We start from the raw sequence: 20,971 nt of genomic DNA on the forward strand, positions 1-20,971 counted from the left end.
AGCATTGCGGCGCTTCAGAAGACAGGTAGAGAAGGCAATGTCAGAGCTGTCCCGGTCTCAAGTGCTCTGCTTATCAAGAACAGCCAACACATGACTTGAGTATGGAAACACTGTAAGTGTATTTCCTTTCACCAGCGGCTCGTTGGTCTAGGGTGTGATTCTCGCTTCGGGTTAATCAGAATAGAGTATGCGAGAGGTCCCGGGTTCAAATCCTGGACGAGCCCTCACTTTACTCTTGACTTTTGACCTTGAATTCCCTTTGAAACATTTGGAAGATAAAAGAAAAGTTTCCAAATCAATCCACGTGAATCTGAAGCGCTTTGGGAAGAGGGTCAGTGCACACATTCCGGATCAAAGGTAATCTCTACGGCCTACACTTTCTATCAGCGATTTTTTTCTGGAAGTTGAATGCGATATTCAACCAGTTCTGGAATTTCATCTCACTGAAGTAGATAAATGAACGAAAGACGTGCATTTATTGTGCCCCTTTTACCACCACCGGACGTGCCAAAGCACTTTACAGCCAATGAAGTACTGTTGTACCTCACTGTTGTAATGTAGAATACACGGTAACCATTTTGCGCAAAGCAAGCTGCCACAAACAGCAATGTGATAATGACCAGACCATCTGCTATTTTTTGTTATGTTAATTGAGGTATAAAAATTGGCCAGAATAGACTTAATGACTGTCATTAAGATAAATAATGATTGAGACTGGGAAGGACACCGTTTTCATACATTTCCGCAATGATCACAAGATCCTTACACGTGAGGAGGCCATTCAGCCCATTCTAATACAGCCCTCCAGAGCATCCGTAGTCTTCACCTCATAGTTTAATCGTTTATTCCTACAAGGCTATGGACCAAATGCTGGAAAATGGGATTAGACTGGACACGGATGGATGGGTGGCGCAGACACGATGGGCCGAAGGGCCTCTTTCTGTGCTGTAAAACTCTATGACTCTATGACTATGACATTCCAGGGCTTTCACCACCACCGCTCTGCCGGGAGTCCATTCTAAGTGTTGATCATTCTCCTGATATCAGTCCTAAAGAGTTCCCTTTCACTTTTGAGGCTGTTTCCTCTTGTTAATTCTCCCACATTGTAATCTAGTATTCCAGACGAGTTAGTTTCTTGAAGATCTCTGCAACACCATGTCGCAGATGCTTCCGTTCTAGGCTGAAAATTTCGATTTTAACTCCCAGCGGGTAGGGGTAAAACCCCTTCACCCGTGTATGTTTGTTCTACAGGATCGAGGTGTGTCTGGTACTGCTGCTGCCTCCTCTGGCCGCTCTGCAGTATTGCACGACCTGGTACTGCTGCTTCCTCCTCTGGCCGCTGTGCAGTATTGCACCACCTTATACTGCTGCACCCTCCTCTGGCCGCTGTGCAGTATTGCACCACCTGCTCCCTCTGCAGGCTGCTGCGCAGTATTGCTGTGTACGGTTGAACCTGGTACAACTTCGACCTCCTCTGCTTCTAGCTGTGCCAGGACTGGAAGAGGAGAATGAAGGGTGGAGAAGCGACCTTCCAGAATAGAAGGAGTGAAAAGACGATTTCTTGATCCAGTCTGCTGACAGCTAATGTAGGGTAAAGTTATCTGAGAAGGAAGAGAACTGAATTCACGAACTTAGAGCGGGAGTAGTCCTTTGAACCTTCTAACTGCTCCGACATTACATTAGATCATGGCTGATCTGCATCTCACCTACATTTTTCTGCCGTTGCTCCATATCACTTGATCCCCTTACCAAATAACAACGTGTCGATCTCAGTCTTGGAAGCAACAATGGACCCTCAGCATCCACGGAATTATCGGGAGAGAGTTCCCGATTCCTACAAACCTTTATGTGAAAAGATGCTTTCGGATTTGACTTTTGAATGGAGCGGCTGTAGTTTTAAGTTTGTTCCCCCTTGTACTTGATTCCCCAGTCAGAGGAACTTGTTTAACTCTATATACATTACGAAACCTTTTAACACTTAAAACACCATGATCAGATCACCCATCCATCTTCTAAATTCAAGAGAACAGAAGCCAAATTAACCCTCATAATTTAACCCTGTAAGCCTCGGTATTAATCTGGTAAATCTGTGCAGCACCACTCCAAGGGCAATATATCCTTCCTGCATCCGGTGCCCAGAACAGAACACAACAGACTTGACTATTCCAATTCACGCCTGGCCGGCCTCCTACGTTCTATCCTTTGGAAAACTGAGGTAATCCTGCCTGCCCGTGTCCTTACTCGCACCAAGTCCCGTCCAGTATCATCCCTGTGCTTACTGACCTGGATTGGCAGGGTAACAATTTCTGTGTGAATAACTGGGAGAATCTGACATTATAGGGACGTGGGAGGCTATTGAAACCCAGAGCGAACGAGGACTTTTTCATTTTGAGTCTAACATTAGACAAACCAGAATAGGTAAATGGCAATTTATGATCAATTATGATTATGGAGCTTGACATTGCTGGGAACTCGAATCGAAATAATGATGATTAAAGGCGTGCATCATTATTATTACACAAATGTTGCAGCAAGCCCGAGGCGAGATGGGTTGTGCTGCGCCATAAACTGATGGTTTTTCACTACAAATGGGAACATATGGTGCTTGTCCAGGATTTGCACAGGAGACCTCTCACATATCAATCAGTGAAACCCTTTAGCGAGAATCACACCACCAAAACAACGAGCCGCTTGCAAAATAGCCGTTCAGCCAGTATAGAATTTATCTGCCACCAACACCCCATCAGCCGGCCTTTCAAACAGAGTGTGTTCATTCCATCTCGGTTTCTGTTCGGGGAAATTCCTCTCTGACACATCGAGGTGAGTGGAATTAGCCCAGGAAATCACCCTGGCCCTGTATTCCTCGCAGTACCGAGCTGTTGTACGAGGTGAATCTGCCCCAGCCAGAAACAGGTCCAGCTCTCGCTGGAAGATATTCAGCGAATCGATGTCCACTGCCCGAGCCGGCAGATTGTTCCAGAGTTCCACTGTTCTCTGGGAATGGAACCACCTCCAGACATCTGATCAAGATCTGGCCTTATACAGCTTAAAATTGTCACCCCTGGTCCTCCCTCAAATATTTAATTGGAACAAATTGTGAACTGGAACAAAATCTACTCTTTATCATCTTGTAAACATCGATCAGATCAACCCTCAGTCTAGGCTTCTGTAAAGTGACGACACGCAACTCGTTCAGCCGATCTTGACAACTAAACTGCTTTATACTGGGAATTAGTCTAGTGGTTTTCCTCTGCACACTTTCCAAAACAGGTTGGCCTTTACCTCAAGAGGGCTGAAATACTAAAGAGGAGGAAGATATTCTCCAGTTTACAAAGTTCTAGGTGGCCCACATCTGGAGTATTGTGTTCTGTTCTTGGCACAGCATGCAGGAAGGATATATTGGCCTTGGAGTTGTGCAGCGCAGATTTCCCAGATTAACACCGAGACTTACAGCGTTCAATTATGAGGATTAATTGTATAAAGTTGCCTTTTGTTCACGTGAGTTTAAAAGATTGAGGGGTGATCGGATTGTGGTGATTAACATGTTAAATGGATTAATAGGGTACATGGAGATCAAATATTTCCTCTGGTTGTGGAATCAAAGACAAGGGTCATAACCTCAAAATTAGAGCCAGGCCATTCAAACATTAAATCCGAAAGCAACATCTCTCTCAAAGGGTTTTAGAAATCCAGAACTCCCTATCCGAAAAGGCTTTGGATGCTGGGGGTCAGTTGTTGCTTCCAAGACTGAGATCTACACGATGTTGCTGGGAAGGGAATCAAGTTATATGGAGGAAAAGAAGAAAAATGGAAGAGAACTGCAGATCTTTTCTGTTCTTAAGCCAGTTTCTTATCCAAGCTGCCACTGACCCACCTGCCCCACGAGCCTCAATTTTATCAACTAGCCTTCTATGTGATACTTTGTCAATTGCCTTCTGTAAATCAATGTAGACAACATCCATTGCATTCCCTTCACCAATCCTCCCTGTTACTTCATCAAAAAATTCAATTAGTTGACGCAAACTCGATCTGCCCTTTACAAATCCGTGTTGGATCTCCTTAATTAGCTTAAACCTCTCCAATTGCCTGTTAATTTTAGACTTGATTATTGTTGCTAAAGCTTTATCCACCACTGATTTTAAACTGACCAGCCTGTAGTTATTAGACTTGTGCTTAGACGTTTTCTTGAACAATGCTGTCACATTTGCCAATATCCAATCCTCTGGCACCTCCTCCGCATCCATGGAAGATTGTAAAATTATGGCAAGCACTTCCGCTATCTCCTCTCCCAATTCCCTTAGCAACCTGGCATGCAGGCCATCTGGACCAGGTGACTTATCCACTCTAAGAATACCCAGCCTATCTAGTACATCCTGTTTATCAATGTTCACCCCTTCCATTGATTCTACCTTATCCACTTCTGCTGATATTTTGTCAGCATCCACCACCTTAGTAAACACAGATAAAAAGTAGTCATTGAGTATTCTTGCCTTGCTCTGCGCCTCTAAGCATATATCACCTTCTTTGTCCTTAATAGGCCCCACCCTGCCTCTTACTCCCCGCTTACTCTTTACATGCCGGTAGAAGAATTTTGGGTTTTGCTTTTATGTTAACCGCCATTCTACTCTCATATTTTCTCTTTGCCAATCTTATTTTCATCTTCATTTCCCCTCTCAACTTATTTATTTGGTCTGGTTCACCGTTGAAGAATTCACCTGACATTCATCATACACGCTCTTTTTTTGTTTCATCAGCTTCTCTATCTCCCTCGTCATCCAAGGAGCCCTTGCTTTGGTTCCCTTACCCTTCCCTCCTGTTGGAATGTATCTAGCCTGTATTTGGAACATCTCCTCCTTAAAGATCACCCATTGTTCCGTTACAGTTTTCCTGTCATCCTTTGGTTCCATTTTAATCTGGCTGGATCCTTTCGCTTCCCAGTTAAGTTAGCACTATTCCAGTTTAGAAGTTCCACTCTAGATTGTTCCTTGCTCCTCTCCATTGCTAATCTAAATCTTATGATACGTTGATCACTCAGACGCAAGTGTTCTCCCACAGACACTTGGTCAACCTGGCACACCTCATTCTCCAGCACGAGATCCAGCAATGCCTCCTTCCTACTTGGGCCAAGAACATATTGGTCAAGGAAATTCTCCTGAACACATTTCAGAACTTCCTCCTCCTCCTTTCCCTTTACTCTGGCATTATTCCAATCGATATTTGGGTAATTAAAGTCCCCCAGTATCACCATACTATAGAAACATAAACAGAGCTACATAGAAGATAGGAGTAGGAGTAAGCCATTCGGCCCCTCGAGCCGGCTCCGCCATTCAATGCGATCATGCTGCTCATTCAAATTCAGTACCCTGTCCCTGCTTTCTCCCCAAATCCCTTGATCCCTTTAGCCTTCAGACATTTATCCAAATCCTTCTTGAATATATTTATTGAATTGGCCTCTACTGCCTTCTGTGGTAGATAATTCCAAAGGTTCACCACTCTCTGGGTGAAGAAATTCCTCCTCATCTCTGTCCTATATGGTTTATCCCTTATCCTTAGACTGTGGCCCCTGGTTCTGGCATATCTCTGCGACTTCCCTGCACATTTGCTCCTCTGCCTCCCTCTCACTATTTGGGGGCCTGTAGAATACCCCAATACCGCGATCAAACCTATTTTGCTCCTCAACTCTAACCAAATGGATTCTGTCCTTGTCCCCTCAAGAACATCTTCCCTTTCAAAAAGACAATGTCTTCCTTAATCAGCACTGTCACCCCATCTCCCATTTTTCCTTCCATATACTTTCTGAACACCTTGTACCCTTGAATATTAAATACCAAGTCCTTGCCGTTTTTAAGCCGCATTTCGGTTGTTGCCGCAACATCATATTGCCACATGGTTAATTGTGCTTGTATTCACCAACCTTATTCACCACACTTTGTGCTTTTATGTACTTGCATTCAAAAGCAATTTTTCATTTTTTCATAGTCTTGATTAGTCTGCTCCTATCTAATATTGTACTACTTCCTCCTCTAGTGCTATTTTATTCTCTAGTGCTATCCAACACACTCAATCTTTTATTCACCTTATTCCTCTTTTGTACTCCTATATTCTGGTGCCCATCCCCTTGCCAAGCTAGACAAAACACTCCCCAACAGCACTAGCAAACCTCCCCACGTGAATATTGGATCTGGCTCTCGAGGTGTAACCCATTCAGATTGTACTGGTCCAACCTTCCCCAGAAATGGTCCCAATGCCTCAGGAATCAAAAGACCTCCCTCCTACACCATCTCCCCAGCCACGCATATAGGACAAGAACTGGTAAAACTTCGTGGCCAATGTCTTTACTCAAATGCTTCTTCGCTGTCACAGTGAAATAATGCAACATTTTCAGTACAGTTGACTATTCTAGAGTGTATTATATCAGGATGCTGAGACAGACGACAATGTTGAGCTATTAATTCTGCAATATCTTATAAGTCGTAGATTCAAAACTAGTTTTGTAATAAGAATCTAATATTGTTGACTTGAACTAGTCAGCAATGCTCGCACGGCAGTTGGATGCCTGTGTCCAGTTGGAAAGCTGTCTGAAAGAACATGCAGTCTGGCAGAGCTGGACGTCCAGCAGATTGACTTTTCTGCTGAGCAGACGATGAGCCTCCTTCTTGAAAATGGTTCGTCAGTCCAGCTCAGAGGGGATTAAGCATCATGATTGTAGGATGGGGCTGGGGCCACTTGTGTGACAGGAAGTGTAGGGGGCAGTATCCCATCCTTCAAAAACATTAATGATTCAGTTGCAAAATCTGTTTGCACAACTCGCCACTCGGCCCAAGGATGAGCCGAGCCGATCACGTGGAGTTAACGCGATTCTGCCAGTCAGTTAATTCAGTGGTATTTCAAGAACAATTAGAAATCAGATAATAATAACCGCATCACGTAATGGATACGGTGTTTAACTTTGATGTGTATTATAATGTTATCAGAAAATTGTAGTTTCCAGTCTGTCGCGGTTGGTTCGCACACTGGGTTCCAACCTGGAGCGGACCTGTTTTACACCTGACCATTACTAACACAATCACTGACCTCATGTAACGGAAATATCTAAATTCCTTTTGTTCACAGAAGCTGACTGTACATTTTCAACGTTGTTGATCCGGGTGTAACGGGCAGGACTTGTGTTGAAGAGGACTTTCGTGCACATTGTTTCTGTTTGGATGTCATATTTTTCTAAACACCGTCATTTCACTCCAGCCGAACGAACTGACGGAAGAAGGAAGAAAGTTCTGTCTCTGATTCGCGATCTCTGTTTCACCTTCATTCGAGAAGGTGAAGAATTCCAATGGTCCGTGTTAATTTAAACAAGATATGAACAATGAAGAGGCCAAGACCAGTGGTTTGGACGAGATTAGAATTGAAAGCTAATTTTATGTAAGATTCAGTCAAATGCTGGGAAGGTTTATCAGCATCAAACATTCAACACAATGAATAAGCACAATGGATTAGCATTCCATCCTCTTAACCTCTCGTCTCCCGTCTACGACAACTCAGCCATTACATTTGCTGCTTTTTGAATCCAATCAGAAATACTCCGCAAGAAAGTCCCCTTTACCGCTTGTCCTGCCCGTGCACCCAGATCAACAATGCTGAAAATGTGGAATCAGCTTCTGCAAGCAAAGGGCATTCCATTAATTCAGGAAGGCAGTAATGTGCCTGATCGAAAGAAGAGGTGCGCAGCCCTTTTAATCAGAGCAGGTTTGATTCCCGGTCAGTGCAGAACCCTGTACGGTTTGAATTCGGCACCCATAGGACCAATTCACAAGCAAGCTTCTCACATCCTTTCAGCGCTAGAGGAAGCAGGACTGACTAATATTCAGGGAAGAGGGTGTTTCAAGAATATTGACCCTGAATGTAAGTTTATCCCAATTCAGGCGATCTCATGGGTGCAGAAAGCAAAATGTAAAGGTGCTGCATTGGCCGGAATCGAACACGGATGCAATAACTCCAATGAGACACCAAGCTCAATATACCTGGGAGCCTTTAACTTTTCTCAGTTGGTTGGTTTTCAGTTGCTTAAGTGAAGCTCTGTGATTTCGAAATATATGGGCAAAATGACACGAAATCTCATGTTTTTAATGGAAAGTATTTATGTTTTCTGAAATGTCGATGAAATGTAAGAAGCTGAGTTTTGACTAAAAGCGAGCGGGGCTGTTCTGGGATTTGAACACGGGCCGTCTCGCAGCTATGAAACAGCAAAGCAAGAATGCGAGCAAACCCGTTTCAAAGAGACATCGAATGATCCGCTACTGACGGCAATCCCAATTACGATTAGCAATGACGTCAAGAAAATTTCTGGTGCAAACCGGTTGTTTTGCTTCCAAGAGCCAGCCCTGCTTTCTAAATGCTTGTCTGTCGAGCGGTCCCGCATATCTCAATGTATCGACTGGTTTCAAAGCATCAATTCAGATTGCTGCGAATGGGACATGTGCCGCCAGGAACAGCGGTGGTAGCAGAGCAAACTTAACAGTGTAAGTAGGTGAAAGTGAATGTTAGATTAAGGTAATGCCGCAGAAAAGTGACAAAGAAACGGAAGGAGGAAAGTGAAGGAGGGCTATAGATTGTGGACGGAAGAAAAAGCTGGGAGAAGAGGCGGGTTTGAATTATGGAGCATCAAGCTCAGGCATGTGAGAGCGCGGGGTTTGAAGGAGGAAATAGGTTCTCACCATCAATAAAAAAACGCTGTTTGATGTAGAGAAGATTGATTTTTTGCTGTGTTCTATCAGCAGGTGCTGCAGAGAACAGAAGATATAAAGCGAACTATACCGTGATTTAGATTCAAACTAAGGTTGCTGTGGCCGCAACGCAGAGTACTGGACCACTAAACGATCCTGCATCACACATCAGCTGCGCCAGCTCTGCCCTAACCACAGCCAAGTCACGCACGGCACTGCTTAGAAAAGATCGATTTTTGGTGAAGATGCCAAAATCAGCACCGCCAGAAATTTTGACACCGGTGGAATTCGACTCACGACCCGCAGCGAATGGAGCCTTAATCCATAATGGGAACTAGTGCAGCCGCAGTTACATTAAAAAGGATTGTATCCCTTTCGCACGAGAAGAAACTCACCTCTGGAGATTCATTCGGACAAAGAAATAAGGCCCTGCTGGGAGTTGAAGTCAGGATCGCCTGCTTACCAAAGAGGCGCTTTAACCAGCTAAGCCACGAAGCCAAATCATACCTCCATGCGGTCGCCTCCTCTCACTGATATCTATCAGCTACCTGTCACTGTCTGTTGGAGGCTGAGGCCGTTTTTTATTGATTCTCCTCTCCTGTCTATTCCGCCATGTGTCCCGATGCTGTCTGTATCTCACTGTGTTTATGTCAGTTTCAATCTGTGGGTTGATTCTGAAAGAATACCTGTGTTAGTGTCTTACATGAAATGAATGAGGGGGTCAGACAATTCTTCCTCTGACACTGGGGAACTAATGAGCCAACATTTTTAACAAGATTTTGATTATTGTGATGCAATAATTACAATATTGAACTTGAATGATTTAGGTTCAATTCTGTGCAAAAACACCTGTGATCCCAACGGAGGAAGGGGAGAGAGGCAAGAGAGATACAGGAAAGATCACCTTGGAAATTACTGGCCCCGTATCTACTTTAAATCCCCCACTGCATTTAAACACTTTTAATGTCATATTCACACATTGATGCATTTGACCGTTATAGAATATCTATCGCTGTCTCTGGTCTGAAATAACTGCTTTATATATTTGATCTCTCCCGCTGTGTTCAGTCTCTATCCTGAATATTTATCTCCAACCTAGAATGAGTTTATAATCTGGAGACAAGGTTTCTGCAGCCGGCGGGCAGGGAGCAGAGGCTGAGGCTGACCTGTGTCTTGTGGGAGCGGAACACAATGTTCCTGCTGTTTATTGTCATTATCCTGCAGAATATTCCATACTGTTCTCAACATCTTACATTACCGTTAAATATCGGAAGTTTTGTTTTGTTATAATGATCACTGCGATTCTTCTGGACTTGCTGAACTTGCAGCAAATTAAATATCACAAAACCGTCATCACCAATAATAATTAGGGTCAGCGATTTGATAATTTAACTTCTTAGCCGTTTTCGTAGCTGCAGTAGCTGAGTGGTTAAGGCGTTGGACTTGAAATCCATTGGTGTTTCCCCGCGTGAGTTCGAACCCTGCTCGCAGCAGATTCTCTCATTATTGTAATTAATTAATTCAAATAATTTATTTTCTTCAATCTGCTCCCTCTGGAAGGATTTTGGAATTTTCAATGCCGGTTTTAAGGAAACTAAAGGAATGCCGAGAGACCTGGATCACTTATTTACTTCAAGAAGTTTTGCTGACCGAATTCCAAAAGTGTTCTGCAGATTGCCTGGAAGCTGCAGATAAGGAGGCCTCGCTAGTCTCTGAGGAACCTTCGCACACACTCGGTGCTGCCCGGTAGCATCAGTCTGTGTAACCATGGGAGAGAGAGAATGGAAAGTCACTGGAAGGCTTGTTTCTGTCAGCAGCAATGGTACAAGAGCAGCCATTCTAAAGTGAAAAGCAGAGCACATTCCAAGAGACAGTCCAGGAGACAGACAAACGGAGTGGAGATCTGGAAGACTGACCAGAAAAACACCAAGGAGACACGAACACATAATTCATCTCTCCATCTCCCGAAGCAGAAGAATTGACCATTCTGAGTTTTGAGTTGCACCACTGAGTTAAAGGTTATACAAATCTCTCTCTGTAAAACTTGTATTATTAGGTTAATAAAACGATTTGTTTGAAAAGTTTAAAGCTTTGCTTGATCTGAGCTCTGATTACCCTAAAGAGTGAAGAGAGTTACAACGAAAACCTTACAGATCCTTCCGTCCAAAGTCACATTTTCCTCCCAAGCATGCTACACTTAGCTCATGGCAAAGCTTAAATTATTAATATATAGGCGGAATGGAAAATCTTTTCGGGCTATGGGGGAGAGCAGCGGAGTGGTGCGCGGTCTGTTAACTCACTGGGCGGAATTGTTCTTCTCTGCTCGGATTCCAGCTTAAAACTGACCATTAAAACCGATGGTCATTCGGACAATCCATTGTGCTTTGGACTCGTGGGATTGAATCCCATCCTCATCATTGCTGGCCACACTGGGCTTTTCAGTCTGTGCTGTTCATGCGAATACTAAAATAAACACGGACTCATTGCATAAACGTAGAACAGAGATTGCGAATCACAGATACACCATTTCCTCTCTATTCTTTCCTCTGAGATTGAAACCCAATGAAAGACTAGCGGGAAAACAAATGATTAGAGAGCAGAAACAGAATTTTAACTTTTAGGAACAAATGTAATTTTAAAAGATTTTATCAACATTAATGAACAGATTATCTGTTTTTTTGTCTTTCGTTGAGAGATAAGTAATGGGCAGTGCACTGGGGAGAAATCCTCGTTCTTTTCGAAATAGTGCCATGGTATCTGAGGCTTCGGTGTTACGTCTTTTCAGAAAGACGGTACCGTCGAAAGTGCAGCACACCCTCAGTACTGCACTGGAGTGTCAGCCTGGATTATGAGCTCAAGTCTCTGGAGTGGGGCTTGAGATTGCTGCCGCTGAGCCACGGCTGACACCTAAACTCAATTCATTCGGCTCGAGTTAAATGGCGAAGACAAAAAAATGACAGTGGACAAAACCTCAACGTGGGGCACAAGAATAAACCGCATCATTGTACAACTGTTTAAAAGGAATGTGCTGTCAGTCCCGGATCATTCTGTGTCTGTTTAAAAGGGATGTCCTGTCAGTCCTTGATCATTCTGTCTCTGTTTAAAAGGGATGTGCTGTCAGTCCAGGATCATTCTGTATCTGTTTAAAAGGGATGAACTGTCAGTCCCGGGTCATTCTGTCTCTGTTTAAAAGGAATGTCCTGTCAGTCCCGGATCATTCTGTGTCTGTTTCAACAGGATGTGCTGTCAGTCCCGGATCATTCTGTATCTGTTTAAAAGGGATGTGCTGTCAGGCCAGGATCACTCAGTGTCTGTTTAAAAGGGATGTGCCGTCAGTCCCGGATCATTCTGTGTCTGTTTAAAAGTGATGTGCTGTCATTCCTAGATCATTATTTATCTGTTTAAAGGGGATGTTTACCTGAAATTCATCATACAACCTACTTTCTGTTTAAAAAAGAAAGGAGGTTTTATGATGCATATCAGGCGAATTCTTCAAGGCAGAATCAGACCAAATATAATAAGTTGAGAGGGGATGTGAAGATACAAATAAATTGGCAAAGAGACTATGAGAGTAGAATGGCGTGAAACATAAAATGGAACCCAAAAATCTACTACTGGCATGTAAACAGTTAGCGGGCAGTAAGAGGCGGGGTGCGGCCTATTAGAGACAAAGAAGGCTTCCCATAATTTTCCTATCTTCCCTAGCTGCCATCAGTGGTGGGTAAAGTTTTAGAAACAATAATCAAGGAAAACATAACGGGCACTTGGTGAAGTTTAAGCTAATTAAGTAGCGCCAACACGGATGTGTGGAATGCAGAAAGTGCTTGGCTAAACTTATTGATTTTTTTGATGAAGTAACAGAGAGGATTGATGAAGTGTATGCAATGGATGTTGGCTACATGGATTTTCGGAAGGCGTTTGACAAAGTACCACATTAAAGGCTAGTTAACAAAATTGAGGCTCATGAAATAGGTGAGTCAGTGGCAGCTTGGATAATGAATTGGCTTAAAGATAGAAAACAGCGAGTTGTGGTAAATGGTTGTACTTCAGATTGGAGGATGGTAGACAGTGTTTTTCCCCAAGGGTCAGTGCTGGGGCCACTGCCTTTTTGATATTTTTTAATGACCTGTATATTGGAATACGGAGTAGCTTTTCTAAATTCGCCGATGACACCAAACCTGGGGGTGTGGCAAACAGTGATGATGATGCCAATCGACTACAACAGGACATAAAAAAGCTAGCAGAACGGGCAGACACGTTGCAGATGGGATTTAATACAGAGAATTGTGAGGTGATGCACTTTGGCAGAACGAACAGGGAGAGGGAATATACACTTAAAGGCACAGTTTTAAATAGTGTGCAGGGACAGAGGGGCCTGGGAGTTAATGTACATAGGTCCCTGGAGGTGGCAGGACATATTGAGAGAGTGGTTAACAAAGCATTTGTGATCTTGGGCTTCATATATAGAGGTATTGAGTACAAAAGTAGAGAAGATTTGCTGAGACTTTATAGAGTGCTGGTTAGGCCACAACTGAAGTATTGCGTCTCATCTGGCCACTACACTTTAGGAAGGATGTGAAGGCCCTTGAGCGGGTGCAGAGGAGATTTACCAGGATGGTTCCGGGGAAGGGGGATCTTAGGTACAAGGACATGTTGGAGAAGCTGGATTTGTTTTCATTAGTGTAAAGGAGGTTGAGGAGTGATTTGATAGAAGTGTACAAGATAACGACGGGTTTTGATAGGCGAGACAGGGAACGGCTTTTCCCACTAGTTGATGGTACAAGGACTAGGGGATTTAAGATTATAGGCAAGAGATACAGGGGGGTGTGAAGAAACAAAATTACACACTGGTGATGACCTGCAATTCACTGCCGTTGGAAGTGGTGGAATCAGAGACACTGAATGTTTTCAAGGGGAGACTGGATCGGCATTTGAGGGAAATAAATTTGCAGAAGTACGGCGATAGTGCGAGGGAATGGTACTGACTTGATTGCTCGACAGAGAACCGGCGCTGGCTCGATGGGCTGAATTGCCTCCGTCTGTGCGATTATGACCCTATGATTAAATCGAGTGAGTGCACAGTCACGGATCATCAATTGTATAAGTCTTTTTAACAGGTGTGCGAATTTAGCTGTAATGACCCCGTTGTTAAGGTTGGCGGGGTTCAGGCCGGGACTTGAACCCGGGATTTCTCGCATTTATTTAAGCAGCGAAATTCCCTGAACGAGAATCAGACCTCTAGACCAACGAACCGCCGATTTTGGGCTCGAATTTGCGTTAGGTTTCCCTGCGCTGTTGCAAACCCAGTTCGCAGAGGAGCTGTTCATTTTTATGAAATATGTTTATATTTTCCTAAATCCACTGCTTTATATGAGCTGTTTCCCTGAATCTGCTCACAATTCTCCCCATCACAAGACGATCCGGGCAGCAGTGGTCATGTGGTCAAATGGATAAGGGGTTTGACTTCGGTGCGAATCGTTCAGTTAGCAGATGATTGTAGATTCGAGTCCTGCCGTGGTCGTTTAAGTAAGTGGGCGAAACCTGTTCTGAATCTGCCTTCAAACCGACCATTTCGGACAGCCCCTCACCTGAAGATATCGGAAGGCCTTTTACTTACATGGGCTGATTGTACATTTTCAACATTGTAGGTCTGTGTGCACGTGCAGGACAAGCGGTGAAGGGGACTTTCTTTCAGAGTATTTCTGCTTAGATGCAAATAGCATGAAACAGAAACATAGAAGATAGCAGCAGGAGTAGGCCATTCGGCCGCTCGGCCCTGTTCTGCCATTTAATGAGATCATGGCTAATCATCAAAATTCAGTAACATGTCCTTGCTTTCTCCCCATACCCTTGGAATGGTTGAGCGCAGTTTCATCCATTGTGCTTTGCACGCGTGGGTTCGAACCCCGTCCTCGTCGTTATTCCATTACACGATTGATGCTGATAAACCTTCCGAGCGTTTCACTGAATTTTGCGTAAAATAGGCTTTGTAATCGCAATCTCGTCAAAATCACACTGGTGATTCAGGTCTGTGCACTCTTCATATCTTGTTAAAATTAAAACAGACCACTGGAGTTCTTGAATGAAGGCAGGACGGGAATCAGAGATGGAGAATCATCCCTACCTGTCTTCCTTCCTCTGCGATTGCCACCAAATGAAAGACTAGCGGGAACAAAGCCAAATGATTAGGGAGCAGAAAAACAACTTTATCGTTTAGGAGGAAATATAATTTCAAAAATATTTATCAAACTAAATGAGGAGATTTGCTGTTTTAGTGTCTTTATTTGAGAGGTAAATAATGGGCAGGACAATGGGGAGAAATCCTCATTCTTTTTGGCATACTCTCATGGGATCTGAGGCCTCGGTTGAACGTCTTACTGGAAAGACGGCACCACCGACAGTGCAGCTCTCCCTCAGTACTGCACTGGAGTGTCAGCCTGGATTATGTGCTCAGGTCTCTGTTCATTCGGCTGGAGTGAAATAACGTAGATAAAGGGCAAAATTATATGGAGTCAAACTTCAACTTGGCGCCCTAGAAAAATTGCGTATCGTAATCGGCCGCCTTTTATAAAAACCGCCCCAGTTATGTTTCCATCGATTTCATAAGCAATGATAATCAGCCCTGTCTATAATGGGCGGGGCCGTGGTCAGTCAAGGATCACTCTGTGTCTGTTTAAACCGGGTGTGGTCACAATCCCGGATCATCTAGTGCGTTAGTCTATTTTAAAGAAAAGCGATTCCAGTTGTGATGACCGAGTTGGTGAGTTTTATCTAAATGCCGTGGGGTTCGTCTGGGATTTGAGCCCAGAAGCTCTCGCATTTTAATTTGTGAAATGTCCTGCGCGAGAATCATGCCCCAAGACCAAGGAGCTGACGATTTTTTCCGAAGTTACATTAGGTTTCTCTGCTCTAGTGCGAACCCAATTCGCAGAGGTCATGTTCATTAATTTGAAATATGTTTATCTTTTCCTAAATCCACTTCTTTATATGAGCAGTTTTCCTGAATCTGCTCACTATCCTCCCCATTACAAGAGGGCCGGCGACAACCTAATTCTGGATATGGTGTTTGGGCGATTGTCTGTACGTAACTTCCGTCCTTGTAATTCGCAACATCATGTTCAGGTGAATCGTTGTTTGTGTTCAACGTGATGTCGGAAACCTGTACAGATAACTCGTGAGTTTACACATCTTCTCGCTTGTGCCAAAGACTTAGTCACTGCTTTGAAATCGAATTTATTTCCTGCACATTATTCTTTGCCTGATAGTTGCTGGTTTAACAGTTAAAACTGGCCCCACCTTCCCTCCTGTCAATAAGTAACATTGAAGGGCTCCTTTAAAACTTCCATCCGTTATTGGAACACAGTGGGCCTGAGGAACATAAGAGCCCACGTGGAACAGCTTATAAGTGTATAGTTAGCGGATAAAACAATTGTACCTTCTGCTCCGGTCGAAATAGCGCACAGCAAAAGCATTGACTGCTCTAGATGAGGCTCGAACTCACAACCTCGGCATTTCTCCGAGCACTGATACGGCTGTATAAGTACCGCGCGCTAACCGATTGCGCCACTAGAGCTGCGCTTGGTTGGTGCTTGTTATCCGTGCACATTTACTTGCACATTTCAGGTTGTCTAATCGTGCGGGGGTGCAATGTTGTTCAATTGAGGCGCATTGGCTGTGTTTATATGAAAGAGTGAAGCAGGAGTTACTCTCATGTGTTCGCGAGCTGGTGAATCTACCAAAGGCTGCAACAGATCCTGGTGTCATAAGTACTGAACATTTTTACCCAACTCCTAAAATACAGTCTGCAAAATGAGAACCGATGAAAATTCATCACATGCAAAACAAAGAAACGTTTTAAAGTTTTGCCCATGATTCATTAACCATGTGAGTTACTGGTTGATTAATGACGATTACAGCAAATTTCTCACACAGTCTAATGAGATGTATGTAATAGAATAAACAGTTTTCTTAAAGTTAACTCCTCGACGTGGAATGGAATCCGTATTGCAGGGTAAGAGTATTTGTAGATGACAATTGCTGTTCTGAGCTGTTTCTCTAATTATTTAATGAGCAGCAGTTTCCGAAGTGTAGCGGTTATCACTTCCGTCTAAAGTGCAACAGGTCCCCGGTTCAATCATGTTTTGCAGGTAGAGATTAATAAAATACATTAACAGCCACGCGGTATTCTCCTTTTATCTATACAGTTCTGTACACACTCAAACTCTACAGAGATACCGACTGTGTGAGAGTTCATTGCAGAATCCTGCAGCGCTGCCTCTGTTAATAGCAACAGTTCGGAGCCGCATTTCAGACGCGGCAACAAACCCATGAGCTGGTGTGCTGGTCCCCAGCTCCCGGAGTGAGTGTGGTCACGACAGCAGTGAAGTTCAGGCCGTCTGACCGGTCCCGCTCTCACCAAGCGCCCGCTGCCGGTGGAAAGCAGCGACTGCAGCCTCAGAGAGCGTAAACTGCCCATCGCTGCGAAACAAGAAATCACTGAAGCAGAGGAGCGCAGAGATTTGCATCTATAGCGTGTAGGTGAGGATGTCGAGTTTGATATCGATCGACTCATTGTTTTAGAACCGCTGAAATTGAATCTCTCTCTGGCAGATGTTGCAGGCTTACGTATGAAAAGTGCCCTCGAGGTGCAATCGACAAATTTGGAGAGGCCGTGTAGTGGGACAAGTTAAAGGATCAGCACAGTTAATGCAGAGAACAAATTAAACAGTAGCTCAGGTTGATGAACCTTGCACTGGTGAAAATCCTGGACAGAGATTTAGAGGAAGCGACAGTGGGAAGGGCTGTACTGCGATTCTAACACTTCTCCAAGCACATTCCGGGCAAGTCATCGACAGTAAAAAGAGGGCTTGGAACGGGAATGGAACTGCGGGCACACGTCTCAGTCAAAATGCAATGGACAATACCTGGCAAATCCATTTGATTAAACGTTTGATAACCAGTTCATTGGGCCTGTATATTAGACAGAGTGACTCTTTAGTCTAGGGTTATGAATCTCGCTTTGTGGATTGTAGATTGAAATTTACGAAAGGTGAGCCTCTTTTTAACGTCGACTTCTAATATTGGACTTGCGCTCAAAACTTGTTCTAATCTGCCTAATAAATGATTGATCAGGACCCAAATCATTCTCCATCAATCTCCAGCGGCTTAGGAGGAAGGTCAATGCAAACTGTCATGCAAATATCATGGCTTTAAAGACAAACAATTAAAGTATTTTTTTATCAAACAATCACTGGTGATGGTTGTAAGTATATTTGTGTGTGTCCATATTAGATACAAAAGTATTTGTGAGTTGCTGTTGTGTTAGATGTAAATGCATTTGCACTTCTGTTCGTTACAAATATGTTCAAATGTATCTGCATTATTTATTATTGTATTGAGTGGGGGAATCTGTGTCAGTTATAGATGTATTTCTGAGCGCTTCAAATGTCCAGTCCGGCCCCATTCTACCTTCTCATTGCCCCCACGTGGGACACGACAGACCATCTGTTACATTCGGATTCAACTTTTGCTTTTATTGATATTAGAAAATGTGAGGTTTAAAAAGTAATAACTCTGCATCCATCAGCCTCTCTGATACTCTTGAGCGTCCCTTATTCTGTCTGATAGGCCCTGCGCGTCCCTTACCCGCTCCAGAATCTATTGAGCATCCCTTACCCTGTTTGGTATATCCGGAGGGTCCTTTACCCTGTCTGGTAAATCGGGAGCATCCCTCACCCTATCTGAAACATCCGGAGCGTCCCTTACACTGTCTGGTACATCGGGAGCGTACATTTCCCAGTGTGGTACAGCCGGAGCGTCTCTTATCCTATCCGATGCATCCGGAGCGTCCCTTACCTTGTCTGATACATCCGGAGCGTCCCTTACCCAGTGAGATATATACGGAGCGCCCCTTTCCCTGTTTGGTACATCTAGACCGTGCCTCAACCTGTCTGGTATATCCCGAGTGTCCCTTACCCTGTCTGGTAAAACAGGAGCGTCCCTTACCATGTATGGCAAATTCGGAGCGTCCCTGAAACTGTCTGGTACATCCGGAGCGTCCCTTACACTGCCTGGTAAATCCGGAGCGTCCCTTAAACAGTTTGGTATATCCGGAGCGTCCCTTCCCCTGTCTATTATATCCAGCGCGTCACTTACTCTCCTTGATAAATCCTGAGCCTCCATTTTACTTTTTGATAACCAGTTTGTCAAAATTGCACATTTCACCCTTCATCCGCAGCTATGTAGCGCTTCCCGTCGCTCACGCTCATCAACTGTTTAGGGAAAAGCGGCAACTACCAGGTGAACAATCCCAGTTCTTCAGTTAGCCTCCCCAGTGCACTTCATTTCCCAAGGAATGTTCTTGTACAATCGGGCTGCTTTGGTTCCAAAGGTCGGCCCTGCTGTCGCAGAGCTTGGCTGTCGAGAGGTCCCGGGGGTCTAAATGTATCGACTGGTTTCCAAGCCCAACTCAGATTGGGGCGAATGGGACATGTGCCCCAGGAACAGCGGTGGGAGCAGAGCACATTTAGCGGTTTAAGTAGGTGAAAGTGAATGTTAGCAGGAAAGTTACAATGACATTGAAGGAGGAAAGTAAAGGAGGGCTGTTGATTGTGGAAGGAAGAAGAATCTGTGCCGTGACTCGGATTCGGACCGCGGTTGCTGCGGCCACAGCGCAGAATACTAACCGCTATACGATAACGGCGCGACACATCAAGTACTGGAGCTCTGCTCCGACCACCACAAAGTAACACATGGCACTGCTTAGAAAAGATGGATTATCGGTGAAGAGTTAAAAATAAGCCCCGCCAGAAATTAGGAAGTGGTGAAATTCGACCCAGGCCCTGCAGAGATTGGAGCCTTCGTCCAGAATGAGAACTAATGCAGCCGCAGTTACATTTACAAGAATTTTAGCCTTTTCACACGAGAAGAAGCTCACCCCTCGAGATTCATTAAAAAGAGGCCCATGCTGGGAGTCGAATCCCGAATTCTTTTGTTTACTAGACAGATGTTTTGACCAGATAAGCCACGGTGCCAAATCCCAAAACAATTTCTTGCCTCCACTCATTGATATCTATCAGCTAGCGGTCACTGTCTTCTGGACTCTCAGGCCGTTGTTTATTTCTCCAGCTCTCTTGTCCATTCCGCCATGTGTTCCATTGCTGTCTGTATCTCACGTTTATCTCAGTGTCAAACTGTGAGGTGATTCTGAATGATTACCCTATGTTTGTGTCTTATATGAAATAAATGAGGGGATCAGACAGTTCTTCCTCTGACACTGGGGAACTAATGAGCCGACATTTATAACAAGATATTGTTTATTGTGATGCAGCAAATACAATATTCCATCTGGAATGATTCAGGTTCAATTCTGTGCAAAAGGAAATTTGACCCCGACGTGTTTGCAATTGGCCGCCTTTAAATTTGACGTCACAAACGCCACCATTGCACCTCAAGGTGATGAATATCTAAGAAACAGAGAAGTCATGCAGTGAAAGTATATTTGTAGAAAGGGTTGTGAGACTGTGGAATGCACTGGCCCAGCAGGGCAGCAGATTTAAAACAAGGTTTAAAAACCGGCTGCGTGTGCGAGGAAGGGGAGAGTGAAGCAAGACAACCACAGAAGATCTCAACAGAAAATGCTGGAAAAACTCAGCAGGCCAGGCAACATCCGTGGAGAGAGAATTACAGTCAACGTTTCAGGTCGAAACACTTTGCCAAGACTGAGAAAGCACACGAAATGAAAGATTAAAATGCCAGGCTGGGAGAGAACAAAAGAGAAGTGAAGAGACATTAGGAGATATTCAAAACCAGACGAGATGATAGGAGTAGTGGAGAAAAAAGATGGCTCTAGATTAGGTGTGAAATGCGCTGGCAGAATGGGAGACAACTGGCATGTGGGAGAAAAAAAAAGGGGGGAGGGCAAAAATAAAGGTGTGGATAACAAATATAAGTAAAAATGTAATTTGGGCCGAGGTTATAATCTGAAACTTTTGAAATCTATGTTGAGTCTGGAAGGCTGTAAAGTGCCTAATCGGAAGATGAGGTGCTGTTCCTCGATCTTACGCTGAGCTTCCGTGGAACAATGCAAGATGCCAAGGACGGTGAGGTCTGAGCGGGAATGGAGCGGTGAATTACAATGACAGGCGACCGGAAGTTCGGGGTCATCCTTATGGATTGAATAGAGGTGCTCCGCACAGCAGTCACCCAATCTGCATCTGGTCTCCCCAATGTAGAGGAGGCCATATCATGAG

General features: G+C 44.2%; 1 non-coding gene across 1 annotated transcript; it reads right to left on the bottom strand.

Annotated features, from left to right (window-relative positions):
• Window positions 1-16,196: 16,196 nt before the first annotated feature.
• On the bottom strand, window positions 16,197-16,293 carry trnai-uau (transfer RNA isoleucine (anticodon UAU)). The gene is made up of 2 exons: window positions 16,256-16,293; window positions 16,197-16,232 (listed from the first exon to the last, which is right to left on the bottom strand). It is a non-coding gene; the product is annotated as a tRNA-Ile (tRNA).
• Between the last annotated feature and the right edge of the window lie 4,678 nt (window positions 16,294-20,971).

The sequence above is a fragment of the Somniosus microcephalus genome, unplaced genomic scaffold (assembly GCF_052327205.1).
Source record: "Somniosus microcephalus isolate GS21.2 unplaced genomic scaffold, FLI_Smic_1.0 unresolved_chr1, whole genome shotgun sequence".
Taxonomy (NCBI): Eukaryota; Metazoa; Chordata; class Chondrichthyes; order Squaliformes; family Somniosidae; genus Somniosus; species Somniosus microcephalus.